Below are 17,876 nucleotides of genomic sequence, written 5' to 3'. Positions count from 1 at the left end.
CACAATTTAAGTTGTAAGATAGTTTGTTTTAGTAATATTGATTTTTCATGCCGTTCAGTGTGCTATGAACACAAATTTATTATCTTTTTAAGTCTTATGCCAACAAAAGAAAATAAATAGTCATTCACGACAATACGCATTACACAAAACTATAACGGATTAGTTCAGTGTTGCTATTCCTACGGATGTTAATTAATTTTTACATTAGTATATTTATGAAATTGGCGTAAGAACTATTTTTCTCTAGAACTTAGGCTCAATGCCTTAAATATGTTTGGCTTTTGTTTTGATATGATGGCCCTTGAACATTAAACCCCTTTTGACCAAGTTTGATGTTAATGCTAGCAGCTTCGATCTAAAGTCCAAAATGAATTCTTGGTTTTAATTATCTACCAATAAGTAAACTATTACTTTAAATTTGATAGTGCTTTTCTAGGACAACATCACATTTTCGTCAGTGTTGCCACGTAAAAGTTTGCATTTTCTCTGAGAGTTTCATCAAAAAATTCCTCTACTATCCTAAGAGTTTAACCATGTTAATCATATTGAAGAGATACAGCGTTTTACTTATATTCAATTTTTAGCTCCATTCTTTTTAAGGCGGAATCGTTGCTATAAATTTTGGGGGAAAAGTGATATTAGTCCCTACAATTGACCAAGAATGAAGTTGAAATGTAAAATGCTAGTGAAATTCTCTAAATTAGAGTTTTGTAAATAGCCTACCCGCTAAATTACAAAGAACACAACTAAAAATTGTGTAATTTGGTTCAAATACATTTACAAGCTGGCATGACCTGATAGTTAAAGACATAGGTGACCTAAAAGGACAACATTACCCTATTTAATTGCCCTGTAAGCCACAAGCCAAGAAGAAAAAAATTCTGGCACAGAATAGGGGTCAGTAGGCAAGATTATTTTCAAGCTTGTTTGTTGCGTAGGGATCCGAGTCAAAAAAATTATAAGTTCCATGGTTTATAAAATATTCATGTTGTTTAGCCTACTTTGTCCCTCCGAAAAATTCTCCATGGATAATTTCCCCGTGGAAATTATTTTGGTGGGGGGGAGGGTGCTGATTTCAAAGTGCACTATGCAGCTGATTGGAGAAATGTAATCTATGTTTTAGTTTTTGTTCACCCCAAACCTTTTAGTCGTTTGAAAGAATTATGCTATTTTGAGAACCTGGACATAGCTTCTAGCCTTTTTCCCACTGTCCCTGCTTGCAGTCAAAAGTCAAGGTCAATTTCCCTGTTCCCCAAACATCCTACAAAAATTACAAATGAATCACAATTCCAATTTGTTCCTGAGATAATGAAAATGTGCTATTTTATAACCTGGATACACTTTTATTATCTAGAGGAGCAGAATAGGAATACGTTTTTCTTTTCTATAGTCACACTTTTATACTGAACTTGAATCGTTGACCAAATCTTCCTGTCACTCGCAGTTTTCAACTAAACAATATTTCAATTCAGCAATATCACGGAATTTGGGTGAAAAAAGAAATTTGACCGCAAAGGTGTGTTTTCTCTGTCTATTAATTTCAAAATAAAGAATTAGGCATATTATGATCTATTCCAGTATTTTTTATTGAACTATTTTTTTCAAAATGAAAATAAATCTCACAAAAACACATTCGAGCGCGCACAACTTTAGGCAAGAAAAGCATTTGAGTATATTTTTGAACCAAGGGTTAACCATAATTTTCAATTACAAGTTTTATTTCTTAAGCCGAAAAGTTTCTTAATTTTGTTCTGCAGTATAATTCATGTTGTTTAGCCTACTTTGTTCCCAATTAAATTACTCTTGGTAAAATTCAATTTATTTGTATTTTTGAAAAAAAGCAGACGAGATTATCATTTTTTAGGACTACTGAAGAATTGCTGATTTAACTCTAATTGACAGAAACCATGAGTACCTAGAAAAGAGGCTACATTTTTGCAATTTGAATTAAAAAACTCTCTTAGAAGGCTGCTCTAAATACTTCAAGTAATCTCTTTAATCCAGACTTACAAAATTTATAAAATATAAACTTAAAAAGTTGATTTAAAATTTAGTTCCACAGTTATTTAAACAGTAAAAGTTTCTGAATTACTTTCTTGTTTTATTGTTCCATTGTCTTTTCTTTGAATAAACAAATAATTATAGTTACTAAATTTGTATTTCCTGGCTGTTCATTCACCAATTGAAACTTATTAGGAGCTTGGTTACATCAATATAGCCTAAAAATTATGCTTGACTAAAGGAAAAAAATAGTTAACAAGCTCTTCCAGGATTTCTCACTAACTCAGGACCAAAACTCGATTTTCGAGTGGTTCTAGCAATTTACCTCTCTTTCCCTAGGAAAAGTTCTTACAGTAAATTAGTTTCTACTTCTTTGGTTTCTATTCCAGAAGAAATGCACTCTTGAGCCCTCTAATAACACGGTATCACTGTTTTCGGTGTAAAAAAAAAATCCCCTGGACTTGAAACTTTTAATCGTTATTTGAGACTTTAGTTCATATCCAGTGTCTTCAGAATATGAATTCCTCTTATTCTCTAAACAGATTACAATTTAAAATCTACAATGTCCATAGGCTTTAAGCCGTACCACTTACTAAACTAGCCTAATTTATCTACACTAAGAATTATTGCAGACAATTAAATACTTTAACACATATTTCTTTACCTTAGGCTGAATTTGAATATTATATTAGCACAATAACATATTCGTACATTCTTATCCTCTCTCCTCTAAATCGCAAAATCCTTATCCTCGGCTTTCAATCAAATTAATTGTCGAAAGTATCACTCTCCAAGTGGTATCTCTATTTTCCACTGTTCTATGAAACGATATTTCAATGTTATCAGACAAGCAGATTTCCCGACTTCCATAGATTCTGTCAACTGACATTGCGCTCTCGAGTCAGTTCAAATACGGTTCCATGATAGTTAAGAGGCTTTATAAACGAGTGTTGATGCAGTTTTTTTATGAAAAAAAACTTTCGTTAAGTTTTGTTTTAATCTTACAGTCATTTTGTTATGAATATTTGGTAAGTCTAGAACTATGGGAAATAAATCTTTGAAAAGTCAATTTTTTTCCTCCTTATGTTGTATTAGTGATTAATGATGCAAGAAAAAAAGCTGTTTTGAACGAAAATCATATAAGCAATCAACTGTGGTTAGGGGAGAAAAATTTTGCCCCTCCAAAAAATCCTCCGAAGATATTTTGCCCCTCCTCCGGCTTTTGAAAAGTTTTTTTTTTTCATTGAAAAAGCGGCTTTTTTGGTAAATTCGTTGAAAAATTAAACAAAAATATAAGATAATCCTCTCCTAAATTTCAAAATTTACCCCCAACCCCCCTACATAAAAGAATTTGCAACGGTGTCAATTAATAGCAAAATTTTGAGTTCAGGTTGAAACAACATTGTAGAAAAGAAACTGCAAAATCAACTGAAAAAATTAGCTAACGCTCAATTTTTCCTATAAAATATTTTATGTTTGGCAAGAGAAATTGACATGAAGAAGAAACGTTTGGAAAATTATAGTAGGCAAATTAATCAAAAATGGAAACTTTTAATATCAAACAGTTCGTGGTAACGAACTGTAGTAAGGAGCGACCCGGCTCAATAGTAACCAAAACTCTAAAAAATGGAATTTTGATACCAATAGCTACATCAAAAGAATCGAATTTTAATGCTGGTTTTAAATATATAAGTTTCATCAAGTTTAGTCTTACCCATCAAAAGTTACGAGCCTGAGAAAATTTGCGTTATTTTAGAAAATAGGGGGAAACGCCCCCTAAAAGTCATAGAATCTTAACGAGAATCACACCATCAGATTCAGCGTATCAGAGAACCCTACTGTAGAAGTTTCGAGCTCCTATCTACAAAAATGTGGAATTTTGCATTTTTTGCCAGAAGGCAGATCACGGATGCGTGTTTATTTGTTTTTTTGATTTTTTGTTTTTTTTTTGTTTTTTTTCCCCAGGGGTGATCGTATCGACCCAATTGTCCTAGAATGTTGCAAGAGGGCTCATTCTAACAGAAATGAAAAGTTCTAGTGCCCTTTTTAAGTGACCAAAAAAATTGGAGGGCACCTAGGCCCCCTCCCACGCTAATTACTTTCCCAAAGTCAACGGATCAAAATTCTGAGATAGCCATTTTATTCAGCGTAGTCGAGAAACCTTATAACTATGTCTTTGGGGACGACTTACTCCCCCACAGTCCCCGTGGGAGGGGCAACAAGTTACAAACTTTGACCTGTGCTTACATATAGTAATGGTTATTGGGAAGTATACAGGCGTTTTCAGGAGGATTTTTTTGGTTTGGGGGCAGGGTTGAGAAGAGGGGGATATGCTGGGGGAACTTTCCTTCGAGAATTTGTAATGGGAGAAGAAAATTTCCATGAAGGGAGAGCAGGATTTACTAGCATTATTTAAAAAAAAAAAACAATTAAAAAATAAAAGTGAAAAAGCTTTTTCAGCTGGAAGTAAGGAACAGCAATAAAACGTAAAACAAACAGAAATTATTACCCATATGAGGGGCTCACCTCCTTCTAATACCTCGCTCTTTACGCTAAAGTATTTTCGGTAATTTCAACTACTTATTCTACGGCTTTTGTGATTCAGGGGGTCATTCTTAATAAATTGGGATAAAATTTAAGCTTTAGTGTAAAGAGCGAGGTACTGACGATGGGGCGAATCCCCTCATATATGTAATAAAAACATGAGAATACAAAAGTTCTTTATGTAAGCTAATTTATAATTTACGTAAATCTTTTACCAATAAAAAGATTCGTAAAAAATTAAAAGTTCTAGTTGCCTTTTTAATTAACCAAAAAATCGGGGGGCAACTAGGCTTCGTCCCCCGCTCTTTTTTTCTCAAAATCATTCGATCAAAGTTATGAGAAAGCCATTGAGCCAAAAAAAAAAATATGCAAATTTCGTTTTGATTATTCCTCTGCGGAGAGCCAAAATCAAAACATGCATTGATTCAAAAACGTTCAGAAATTAAATAAAAAAAACAAGTTTTTTCAACTGAAAGTAAGGAGTGACATCAAAACTTAAAACGCACAGAAATTACTTCGTATATGAAAGAGGCTGCTTCCTCATAAACGCCCCGCTCTTTACGCTAAAGTTTTTTACTGTTTTAGAAAGAAGAATTGAGAGAAAGAGTCAAACTTTAGCGTAAAGAGCGGGGCGTTGATGAGGAAGCAGCCTCTTTCATATACGAAGTAATTTCTGTGCGTTTTAAGTTTTGATGTCACTCCTTACTTTCAGTTGAAAAAACTTGTTTTTTTTATTTAATAAACCACAGGAATTATATAAAAGTGGTGAATCAAAGTCGAAATGAAAAAACAGATGGAGAAACACAAGGTTTGATCTGTTATTTTGCAGTTTTTAAAAAAGTTCATAAGAAAATGGAAAAGCATTTGTGGGGAGTGGAGGCGTAATCCTAAACTTGTATCTCTAATATGGCTCTTATCCCAAATTAAATAAAAAAAACAAGTTGTTTTAGATGAAAGTAAGGAGCACATTAAAACTTAAAACGAACAGAAACTACTTCGTATATGAAAGGGGTTGCTTCCTCTTCAACGCCCCGCTCTTTACGCTAAAGTTTTTTTTACTGTTTTAGAAAGAAGAGTTGAGAGAAAGAGTCAAACTTTAGCGTAAAGAGCGGGGCGTTGAGGAGGAAAAGCCTCTTTCATATACGGAGTAATTTCTGTTCGTTTTAAGTTTTAATGTTGCTCCTTACTTTCATCTAAAAAAACTTGTTTTTTTTATTTAATTTCTGGACATTTTTGAATTAATGCATGTTTTGATCTTGGCTCTCCACACATAAATAACTAAAACAAAATTTGCATATTAATTAATTGCAACTAATCGAAGATTTGAGAAAAAAGGAACGAGGGAGGAGGCCTAGTTGCCCTCCAATTTTTATTATAGAACTTTTAATTTTTACAAACGTTTTCATCGGTAAAAAATATACGTAACTTACTAATTAATTTTCGTAAAGAACTTCTATATTCGTATGTTTTTATTGCGTGCATGAGGGGGTTCAACCCTCGTCGATACCTTGCTCTTTACCTTAAAGCTCAAATTTTGTCCCAATTCCTTAAGAATGAGCTCTGAGTCACAAAGGCCGTACAATAAATAGTTGAAATTACTAAAAATACTTTTGAGTAAAGAGTGAGGTATAACAAGGAGGTAAGCTCCTCATATGCGTAATAATTTTTGTTTGTTTTAAGTTTTAATGCTGCTCCTTACTTTCAGTAGAAAAAACTTTTCATATTTATTTTTTCAGTGTTTTTTCAAATAGTGCTAGAAAATTCTGCGCCCCCTTCATTGAAATTCTCTTCCCCCATGACAAATTTCTACATGGAAATATCATCCCACGTAACCCCACCCCCTCAAATCTCCCCCTGAACAGAAAATACCCCTGAAAATGTCTGTACACTTCCCAGTAACCATTACTATATGTAAACGCAGGCCAAATTTTGTATCTTGCAGCATTTCCCACGGGGATTACGGGGGAGTAAGTCGTCCCTAAAGACATAGCTATTAGGTTTCTAGACTATGGCGAATAAAATAGCTATCTCAGAATTTTGATCCGATGACTTTTGTGAGAAAAAGAGCGTGGAAGGTGGCCTAGGTACCCTCCAATTTTTTTGGTTACTTAAAAAGGGCACTAGAACTTTTAATTTCAGTTAGAAGGAACCCTCTAGCGACATTCTAGGACCACTAGGTTGATACGATGACCCCTGAGAAAAAAACAAAAAAACAAACAAAAACAAACAAAAAAACAAATAAACACACATCCGTGATCTGTCTTCTGGTAAAAATTGCGAAATTCCCCATTTTTGTAGATAGGAGCTTGAAACTTCTACAATAAGGTTCTTTGATACTTTGAATCTAATGGTGTGATGTTCGTTAAGATTTTATGACTTTTAGGGGGTGTTTCTCCCTATTTTCTAAAATAAGGCAAATTTTCTGAGGCTCGTAACTTTTGATGGGCATAACTGATCTTGATGAAACTTATATATTTAAAATCAGCATTAAAATGCGATTCTTTTGATGTAACAATTGGTATCAAAATTCCATTTTTTAGAGTTTCGGTTACTATTGAGCCGGGTCGCTCCTTACTACAGTTTGTTACCACGAACTGTTTGATTACTATACCTTAGTAAAATTTCATATCAATATATGCTAATTTTTACTTTGTCAGTAAATTTTTGATTTTCCGATATATACATATATATATATATATATATATATATATATATATGTATATATATATATATATATATATATATATATATATATATATATATATATATATATATATATATATATATATATATATTCACAGGTGGGACATAGGGACACAACTACAATGGCGCGTAACTAATATGGCGCGTAACGACTTACGCGCGCAGGGGGGGCTTAGGGGGGATGGCGCGGAGCGCCACCCCGACAGCTAGTTGGTTGGAGTGCTTCGCGCCCCCCCCTAAGCCCCCCCTGCGCGCGTAAGTCGTTACGCGCCATATTAGTTACGCGCCATTGTAGTTGTGTCCCTATGTCCCACCTGTGAATATAGATATATATATATATATATATATATATATATATATATATATATATATATATATATATATATATATACTAGCTGTTGGGGTGGCGCTTCGCGCCACCCCAACACCTAGTTGGTGGGGGCGCTTCGCGCCCCCCCCAAGCCCCCCCGCGCGCGTAAGTCGTTACGCGCCATAATAGTTACGCGCCATTGTAGTTGTGTCCCTATGTCCCACCTGTGAATATAGATATATATATATATATATATGGTTTTAACTACGTAAAACTTGCGAATATACAACATTCTTTGCTGTCCCATTGTCTTTGCATATAAATAGATTGTCAGGTTATCCCCCTGTTTCCCCCGGTGTCCCCGTTGTAGTTGTGTCCCTGTGTCCCGGTCGTCATTTATATTCCCTGTGTCCCGGGTCCCGGTCATCATTTGTATCCCGGTGTCCCGGTCTGTATATACATTCGTTTTTTAGTTTTGTTTTTCTCCTTTATTTTTTTCCTTTTTTTTTCTTTTTTAGCTTATTTAGATTTTTAGATTTTTTAGTTTTTTTTATTAGTTTTTAGTTTTTATTTCTTTTTAGTTTTTTTGTCCCGGTCGTCATTTATATCCCCCTGTTTCCCCCGGTGTCCCCGTTGTAGTTGTGTCCCTGTGTCCCGGTCGTTATTTATATTCCCTGTGTCCCGGTCGTCATTTGTATCCCGGTGTACCGGTCTGTATATACATTCGTTTTTTAGTTTTGTTTTTCTCCTTTATTTTTTTCCTTTTTTTTTCTTTTTTAGTTTATTTAGATTTTTAGATTTTTTAGTTTTTTTATTAGTTTTTAGTTTTTTTTTCTTTTTAGTTTTTTTTGTAGTTTTTACCTTCTTTTTAGTTTTGTTAATTTTTTTTTTTACTTGTGTCCCTGGTCGTCATTTATACTCCCTGTGTCCCGGTGCTTTGTTGATTGCTAATCGAACATTCCTTTTGTCCTGGTCGCTTTCTCTTTGAGTGTCGTCATTTATTTTTTTCTTTTTTAGTTCTTTTAGTTTTTACCTTTTTTAGTTTTTTTTTAGTTTTTAGTTTTTTTAGTTTTTTACCTTTTTTTAGTTTTTTTAGTTTTTTAGCTTTTTTATTTTTTTTATTAGTTTTTAGTTTTTTTGTAGTTTTTGCCTTTTTTTTTAGTTTTTTGTCCTGGTCGCTTTCTCTTTGAGTGTCGTCATTTATTAGTTTTTTCCTTTTTTTTTTTAGTTTTTTATTGGTTTTTACCTTTATTTTAGCTTATTTTTCAGTTTTTTCCTTTTTTTTAGTTTTTTTTTATTTTTTATTTTTTTTAGTTTTTTACCTTTTTTTAGTTTTTTAGTTTTTTTAGTTTTTTAGCTTTTTTACTTTTTTTATTAGTTTTTAGTTTTTTTTGTAGTTTTTGCCTTTTTTTAGTTTTTTCAGTTTTTTTTTTAGTTTTTTATTGGTTTTTACCTTTATAGTTTTTTTAGTTTTTTAGCTTTTTTATTTTTTTTATTAGTTTTTAGTTTTTTTTGTAGTTTTTGCCTTTTTTTAGTTTTTTCAGTTTTGACGTCACCTAATCCAGTTTTTTTCAGGTGACGTCACCTGACACATCCATCCACACATCCATCCACACATCCACAGACAGACAACTTATTTTTATATAGATAGATATATATATATATATATATATATATATATATATGTTTTTAACTACGTAAAACTTGCGAATATACAACATTCTTTGCTGTCCCATTGTCTTTGCATATAAATAGATTGTCAGGTTTACCGACTCTTGAACATGCAACATATAATGGTCCATGGGAAAACAATCCGTATTCAGATCTATACCTCATGATTCTAATGATTGCCCTTGAGCTTTGTTGATGGTGATTGCTAATCGATCATTCCCTGTGTCGCCGTCGTCATTTATATATCACCCTGTGTCCCCCGGCGTCCCCGTTGTAGTTGTGTCCCTGTGTCCCGGTCGTCATTTATATTCCCTGTGTCCCGGTCGTCTTTTGTATCCCGGTGTCCCAGTCTGTGATTTCTTTTTGAGTGTCCCGGGCGTCATTTATATTCCTTGTGTCCCGGTGTCCCGGTCGTCATTTTTGTCCCGGTGTCCCGGTCTGTATATACATTCGTTTTTGAATTGGTCTTTTTTTTAGTTTTTAGTTTTTTATCTTTTTTAGTTTTTTTAGTTATACCTCATGATTCTAATGATTGCCCTTGAGCTTTGTTGATGGTCATTGCTAATTCCCTGTGTCCCCGTCGTCATCCCCCTGTGCCCCCGGCGTCCCCGTTGTAGTTGTGTCCCTGTGTCCCGGTCTTCATTTATAATTCCCTGTGTCCCCGGTCGTCATTTGTATCCCGGTGTCCCGGTCTGTATATACATTCGTTTTTTGAAATGGTATATGATGAAATAAATTTTTGTATTTTTCCCCATTTTTTCTTTTTTTTTTTCTTTTTTTTTTTAGTTTTGTTTTTCTCCTTTATTTTTCATTTTTTTTCCTTTTTTTAGTTTTTTATTTTTCTTTTTTTTCTTTTTTTTAGTTCTTTAGCTATTTTAGTTTTTTTATTAGTTTTTAGTTTTTTTTCTTTTAGTTTTTTTTGTAGGTTTTTACCTTTTTTTTAGTTTTTTTAGTTTTTTTTTTTTTTACTTATGTCCTGGTCGTCATTTTATACTCCCTGTGTCCCGGTCGTCATTTATGTCCCGGTGCTTTGTTGATCGTGATTGCTAATCGAACATTCCTTGTGTCCCCGGTCGCTTTCCCTCTTTGGGTGTTCCCGGTCGTCATTTATATTCCCTATGTGCCGGTGTCCCGGTCGTCATTTGTGCCCCGATTTCCCGGTCTGTAATTTCGTCAGTCGAAAACATGACGTCAGTCAACACACAAACATGACGTCACCCGACAGACCCAAACACACACACAGACAACTTATTTATATATATATACTAGCTGTTGGGGTGGCGCTTCGCGCCACCCCAACACCTAGTTGGTGGGGGCGCTTCGCGCCCCCCCCAAGCCCCCCCGCGCGCGTAAGTCGTTACGCGCCATAATAGTTACGCGCCATTGTAGTTGTGTCCCTATGTCCCATCTGTGAATATAGATATATATATATATATATATATGGTTTTAACTACGTAAAACTTGCGAATATACAACATTCTTTGCTGTCCCATTGTCTTTGCATATAAATAGATTGTCAGGTTATCCCCCTGTTTCCCCCGGTGTCCCCGTTGTAGTTGTGCCCCTGTGTCCCGGTCGTCATTTATATTCCCTGTGTCCCGGGTCCCGGTCATCATTTGTATCCCGGTGTCCCGGTCTGTATATACATTCGTTTTTTAGTTTTGTTTTTCTCCTTTATTTTTTTCCTTTTTTTTTCTTTTTTAGCTTATTTAGATTTTTAGATTTTTTAGTTTTTTTTATTAGTTTTTAGTTTTTATTTCTTTTTAGTTTTTTTGTCCCGGTCGTCATTTATATCCCCCTGTTTCCCCCGGTGTCCCCGTTGTAGTTGTGTCCCTGTCGTTATTTATATTCCCTGTGTCCCGGTCGTCATTTGTATCCCGGTGTACCGGTCTGTATATACATTCGTTTTTTAGTTTTGTTTTTCTCCTTTATTTTTTTCCTTTTTTTTTCTTTTTTAGTTTATTTAGATTTTTAGATTTTTTAGTTTTTTTATTAGTTTTTAGTTTTTTTTTCTTTTTAGTTTTTTTGTAGTTTTTACCTTCTTTTTAGTTTTGTTAATTTTTTTTTTTACTTGTGTCCTGGTCGTCATTTATACTCCCTGTGTCCCGGTGCTTTGTTGATTGCTAATCGAACATTCCTTTTGTCCTGGTCGCTTTCTCTTTGAGTGTCGTCATTTATTTTTTTCTTTTTTAGTTCTTTTAGTTTTTACCTTTTTTAGTTTTTTTTTAGTTTTTAGTTTTTTTAGTTTTTTACCTTTTTTTAGTTTTTTTAGTTTTTTAGCTTTTTTATTTTTTTTATTAGTTTTTAGTTTTTTTGTAGTTTTTGCCTTTTTTTTTAGTTTTTTGTCCTGGTCGCTTTCTCTTTGAGTGTCGTCATTTATTAGTTTTTTCCTTTTTTTTTTAGTTTTTTATTGGTTTTTACCTTTATTTTAGCTTATTTTTCAGTTTTTTCCTTTTTTTTAGTTTTTTTTTTATTTTTTATTTTTTTTAGTTTTTTACCTTTTTTTAGTTTTTTTAGTTTTTTTAGTTTTTTAGCTTTTTTACTTTTTTTATTAGTTTTTAGTTTTTTTTTGTAGTTTTTGCCTTTTTTTAGTTTTTTCAGTTTTTTTTTTAGTTTTTTATTGGTTTTCACCTTTATAGTTTTTTTAGTTTTTTAGCTTTTTTATTTTTTTTATTAGTTTTTAGTTTTTTTTGTAGTTTTTGCCTTTTTTTAGTTTTTTCAGTTTTGACGTCACCTAATCCAGTTTTTTCAGGTGACGTCACCTGACACATCCATCCACACATCCATCCACACATCCACAGACAGACAACTTATTTTTATATATATAGATATATATATATATATATATATATATATATATATATATATATATATATATATATATATATATATATATATATATATATATATATATATATATATATATATATATATATATATATATATATATATATATATATATATATATATATATATATATATATATATATATATATATATATATATATATAATATATATATATATATATATATATATATATATATATATATATATATATATATATATATATATATATATATATATATATATATATATATATATATATATATATATGTAAGGTATCCCCAAGTTCATGCATGATGAAACTACAGAATAGGGAAATATCACTAGTAAAGTCTTCGTGAAGTGCTGCAGCAATGGTAACCAGCGGGTATTAATAGCAGTGTAACTCATACTTCTGTTTTGCTAGGGAAAAATTCCCTACATGCTTGTTTCACTTTTGAAATGAACAAATATTTTGAAACCCTCCGGACCTCCCAAAATGCACAATATAACAATATATATTTTTAATATTTATACGTCGGACATGAATAAAAAGGGACGGGAATATTTTCGACCCATACTTTAGCTTAAGTTTTTCTTCTAGACTTGTTTAATTTGTCATATTATTTTGTAAATTTTCAAAATTCAACTGCCTCTTTTTGTATTATTTCAAATTATATCCATTTCTCTTTTCCCCTCAAAATTACATTCGCATATGCCTACAGTTAATAACATAGGACAATAACTATTATTAATATAGCCCCAAACATTGCATGTTTTTGTAGATTATAATTTGGGTAGGGAAGGCGCTTTAATTATGGATGCTGTTTGTGATCATTACATATTTTTCTGAAAAGCCACTGGAAAAAGAAAATAGTTAAACACATCCGGTTATAACAGGGCCATATTTATCATAGGTAAAATAGGATTACTTTGTATGGGTTGACGGTTTTTGAATCATATCATAAAACTATTCATTGTTGAAATTTTAGTTTAGAAATCTATCCAAGACAAAGACTAGCGGTAGGCACTCGAGAATAAATCTGTTTTATTATTGGAAATGTAACACTTTAATCATGAAAATAAAGTTACTATTGATTCTTTATGACACTGAAATATGAACTATCCTGACAGGGGCGCAACCCGAAAATGCGTCTTGGGGATTAACTATATTTACGGTTGGCAGAGACAACCTACCTGGGCCTAATGCAGGTGTACCGATGTCAATTACTCAACTGATATGTTATGTCAAACATACACCATATTGTGGAAACTTGAATTTTGCAAGTAATTAAATGTGAGAAAACAAGTTTTTTCAGCTGAAATTAAGGATCAACATTAAAATTGAAAATGAACAGAAATTATTACTCATATGAAAGGGATTGCCCCTCCTTATTACGACACTCTTTACGCTAGAGTTCGACCTTTTGTCCCAATTCCTTAAGAGCGGTTCCTAAGAAACAAGCACTGTTGAATTAGAATCCATACCTTTTTTAGAAGTAATTAAAAAAAAGGTTTAACGTAAAAAGCAGGGCATTGAGAAGGGGGAGTCCCCTTTCATATGTGGAATAATTTCTGTTTGTTTTTATTTAACGTTGCTCCATACCTTCAGTTGAAAAACTTATTCTTTGGATTTTAATTTCTGACCGTTTTTTGAAAATTCCAACCCTGCTGAAAATTTTCCCCTGTCCATTCCCCCAGAACATCTCCACAAACAAAATGAAGTCACTAATGAGAAAGTAAGACATTTAAAACGAACCTTGTATATGCATTCAGGCAATTAACCCTGGGTAAAATTTCCTCTTGAAAGTTCCCTCCCCGTAACTTTCTTACCAAAGTGAAATTCTCCCCGTATACACCTTTCCCGCAGAAAATCTCCCCCTTGGCAAATATCTTTAAGCTCCCCAATAACCTAAATTATACGTAAACAATGGGGAAAGTTCATAGCTTCTAGCCCTTTCCCCAGGGGTGTCGGGGTCAAATCTTCGTCAAAGACATAATTATTAGATGTTAAACAATGCTGACAATTTTTAATTCAAAATTATTCTATAGGACGATTATGGGACGATTATTTACTTCTAGGGGGTGCTTCCCCTTTTTCAAAATCAAGCAAATTTTCTGGGGTTCGCAGCTTTTGATGGGTAATTCTAAATTTAACGAATCTTATATATTTGGAATAAAATAATAAAGTGATTTTTTGATGCATCTATTTATATCGAAATTCTGTTTTTAAGGTTTCGTTACTATTGAGCCACGCCACTCCTTACTTATCGTTCGTTACCAAGAAAAGTTTGATCTAATTTTACAACAGACTGAACAAGGGCAGTTTTTACGTTACACAGAGTTGTAGGTTGAGAGCAAAACTTTTTATTTCCCAAGTATTTTTTTTTTTACAATGAAATGTTGAGTCTTCATGACTTTTTGATAATTCCATCGAGTATTTCATCCTTAGTGACCTGTTGATTTGTTGGAAAATGCATGGTAGTGCCATACCGTTTAGCCGTTCTTCGGAAGTTTGCTTCTCAAATAAGTCTTTGGCACCTTCAACGAATAAAATGACCTTTCAGGCGTACAAGCAGTGACTGAGATTGTTGCTAAGATATAAAGTAACGCATTTACCAAGGGCTGGAGGATGACATTGCAATACTTCACAATTTTAATGAGTCTTTTTTTTATTAAAAGTTTTTCGCCACAGAATAATCTCACCCATAGCCCTGAAGTTTCTAGGTCATAAAGTTTCGCTAGTTTGGTAATTCTTGAAGCGTACTTACTTTCTTCTAGGATGGCTCGTTACAGACACTGAGAAGGTGACAATATGTTCTGGTCCGAATCAAATTTTTTGGCAAAAGCCTGAATAGAATTGTTGAGGAAAGGAATAAAAAGTGACCTCCATAAGTATTTCTCAACTAAGGTGGCTGGAATGATGTTTCTCGTTCTTTACCAGCCTATTTTTCTTGGTCTCAAAACATGGATCTTCAAATCTTTACATAGGTCACAAGTTTTCTTCTAAATAAATGAAAATGTAAGCACATCCCTCATTTCGGGCCTCCACTAACTACATTTTTTTAGTTATTACAGAGTTTATGAGGCCGACTACAAAGAAACTATATATACTCTGCTTTCGAGTGCGCAAAAATACTCTTTTACAAAGAAAGTTACTAGAAATTCGCATTTTCCAATAACACTATGAATAAACTGAGCTTCAATGACAGCTTTCAAAACAAATCTATTTTAAAGGTTTTAACTTTGGACTTTATTGAGTATTTTTTAACTTTAAGGATAAATATCAGTATTTGTATATTAAACTGACAATCCACGGTTATTTTTTTTTTTTTTTTTTTTTTTTTTCATTAAAGTGCAAATTATGTTCTGGTGTCGATAAGGCATAGGGGTTATCAGCCCTACTCACGTGATTTTGCTTATTTTGACTTTTAATCGGTTATTTGTTATAATTTCGGTTCTTTTTGGGTTTCATATATTTTATTGATGGTGATTCGTGGTAGTCTTACGCTTCGAAGATTATTTGAATTTATTTTTGCTCATTTTCGGTTTAATCTAGCTCATTAATCTGGCTGCCTAAACCTTTGCGTCTGCTAAAGGCGAACCCTTTTCTGGCGATAACAATATATGTAGATATTATCGCCTTCAAAATTATCTATTTCTCTTGACTTGAAGCACATATGGAAACAGTTTTGTATTGTGCCTTTTCATTATCTCAGAAAACTTCCCCCACGTCTTTCCAGCTTTTAAACGCATACTTTACTAATTTTCCAGGCCATGAGCTTTGCTTTCCAACAGCAATACAGAACAAGAAAACTAACTGTAAATTTGTAGCTGGCATCATTATTTAGCTGGAATGAAATTAAATATATCATTTGATTCTTTTTTATCATCTTTGATAAATCAATAATGGCTTCTGGGGGAAATTACCTTTTGTTTATTAAAGGATTCCAAAAGGTAAAATAATTCACAGTAACCAAAAGTTTAAAAACATGTTTCTAAAAGTATCGACTTATCTCACACTATCGAGAGAGAAATAATAACCATTTGTATCTGATTAAGAATGTTAACTATAGCTTTCCTGAGCCTTCATAATAAAGTAATATTTTAAAAATAAATTATCAGGACTTTTTAAAGAGAGCCCGAAGCCCCTCAAAATGAAGTCAAAGCAAAACTGATTTCATCTTGAGGAGTCTTTGGCTTTAAATATTCATGCAGATTTTTTTTTTGCATCATAAAATTTTACTACTAAGACTAATGAAAATAATAATTGCTGTTCCTGAATCAGCTGCAAATGTCAAGTTATTTTTCCTCAGCCCATTTTTTTGGAAACTCACCTTCTAAACTGTTACTGGTTACTAAGGGCTGTTTTGAGCCCTATTAGCCCTCTCAGGGTCAAGAATATAATGATGTAATCAAATGATGTCTTCACTTTCATCCTAGCTAAGTTATGTTGTCAGCTCCAAATTTACCAAATATCCTTGGGGATGGGGGACAGATTGACTCCCCTTCCCAATTGCTGCACCCGTATATCCTGATAATATTAGCTTAGGCTAAAAAATACCTATTTTTTAGGTATGGATAATGAGAGTAGTAATATCAGACGTTACCACATTCTATGACCGTCTAAAATAATTGGTAAGGCAAACAGAGTGTTCTTATTTTTTTTTTTTACTTTTTGTCTTTTTTAGTCATGGTAGAAAGAGCTAGATTGAAGCTTTATAGTTACCAATTCGCTGCATTTTATATCTAGACTTCGCCAAAAAAATCTTGATCCTTTTCAGGTTTGTTTTAATTTGTTCCCTCACGTTTGTTTTGACTAAGTTCGTGTGAAAAGCTAGATGTTATAGTTCGAAGTAGTTTCGTTTTCATTTACCTCTTATTTGCAAAGTTACACTTTACAAGGATAAAGTAAATTGAGAAAGTTACCTCCCTTAGCGTGAAATATTCTGTAAAATGATATACCATAATTTTCAAATATGAAAAATGTTTTTTTTTCGACCGGGGTACATTAAGTAGCTCCAGCACTTTTTGCGGAGAGTTAGATTATTATTAAAGCAAATGACCTAATATACAAAGCTAAATTATTAAAACGCATAACCCCCATAATCATAAACTCTCAGTGTGATTCTTCTCCTCCCAAAAACTATTTGAATTGAATATAGAGGGACGAGTTATAGTCAACACAACAGCGTTGACACTGCAAAGATTAATTTTTCTCCCTTTTTTCTCTGGACAGACCATTTAAAACAGAGGGTCATAAAACTTGAGAGAGGACCGATTTGGTCTAGTGAAGGTGGATATGTGGAAGAGTAAAATCTCCTGAGAAACTATTGCTCAAGGATAATGCAAACCTAAAACTAATAGTTGACGGCAACGGCAAGCCGCTTGGTTGTGCGTCTTGCAACACTTTACCGATTGAAAAAATTGTATCGTCATCAATCAGGTATTAGCTTTCAAAAAAGGTAAGAAGAAGACAGGTATATTACCTTAACAATGTCATAAGTCATATTCTATCTAAGTGTCGAAACTGTTACCCATGTAAGGATAATGTAGTAATAGTCAATAAGATTGTAGTAAAATAAAAAGGCAATGTCAGAAAATTTCCTTAGAAAAATAACAATGAATTGGCGAAAAGCAAAGTGCCTACGAACATTAGTAGCGGTATTCATGGTGTTCCGACAAATGCATTCATTGAATCCACTAATAGCGATGACGAAGCGCTTAATGAGCTTATTGAAGAAACCAAATAAAATGACTCAAATCAGAATGATGAATATTGTACTGGTCACAACCTTAGAAAAGAGAAAAAGCGTCCTATCA

At 33.0% G+C, this 17,876-nt stretch overlaps 1 protein-coding gene and 1 long non-coding RNA gene across 5 annotated transcripts in view; one reads left to right on the top strand and one right to left on the bottom strand.

The window, feature by feature from the left end:
- LOC136029274 (uncharacterized) overlaps positions 1 to 2,858 on the bottom strand; it is a gene marked incomplete in the record, with an annotated part of 147,013 nt that extends 144,155 nt beyond the window's left edge. Inside the window, 1 exon segment of the mRNA XM_065707566.1 lies at positions 2,666 to 2,858.
- Positions 2,859 to 2,901: 43 nt separating this feature from the next.
- Positions 2,902 to 17,876, top strand: part of LOC136029051 (uncharacterized) — a 66,166-nt gene continuing 51,191 nt past the window's right edge. For all 4 annotated transcript variants that reach the window (XR_010617961.1, XR_010617963.1, XR_010617962.1 and 1 more), the window contains exons 1-2: positions 2,902 to 3,029; positions 16,629 to 16,691. This is a non-coding gene — a long non-coding RNA (uncharacterized LOC136029051). The remainder of the gene's footprint in view (positions 3,030 to 16,628; positions 16,692 to 17,876) is intronic.

This window comes from Artemia franciscana, chromosome 1 (genome assembly GCF_032884065.1).
Source record: "Artemia franciscana chromosome 1, ASM3288406v1, whole genome shotgun sequence".
Lineage (NCBI taxonomy): Eukaryota > Metazoa > Arthropoda > Branchiopoda > Anostraca > Artemiidae > Artemia > Artemia franciscana.
Note: the sequence above shows the minus strand (reverse complement) of the source record. Positions and strands in the feature narration are given on the sequence as shown.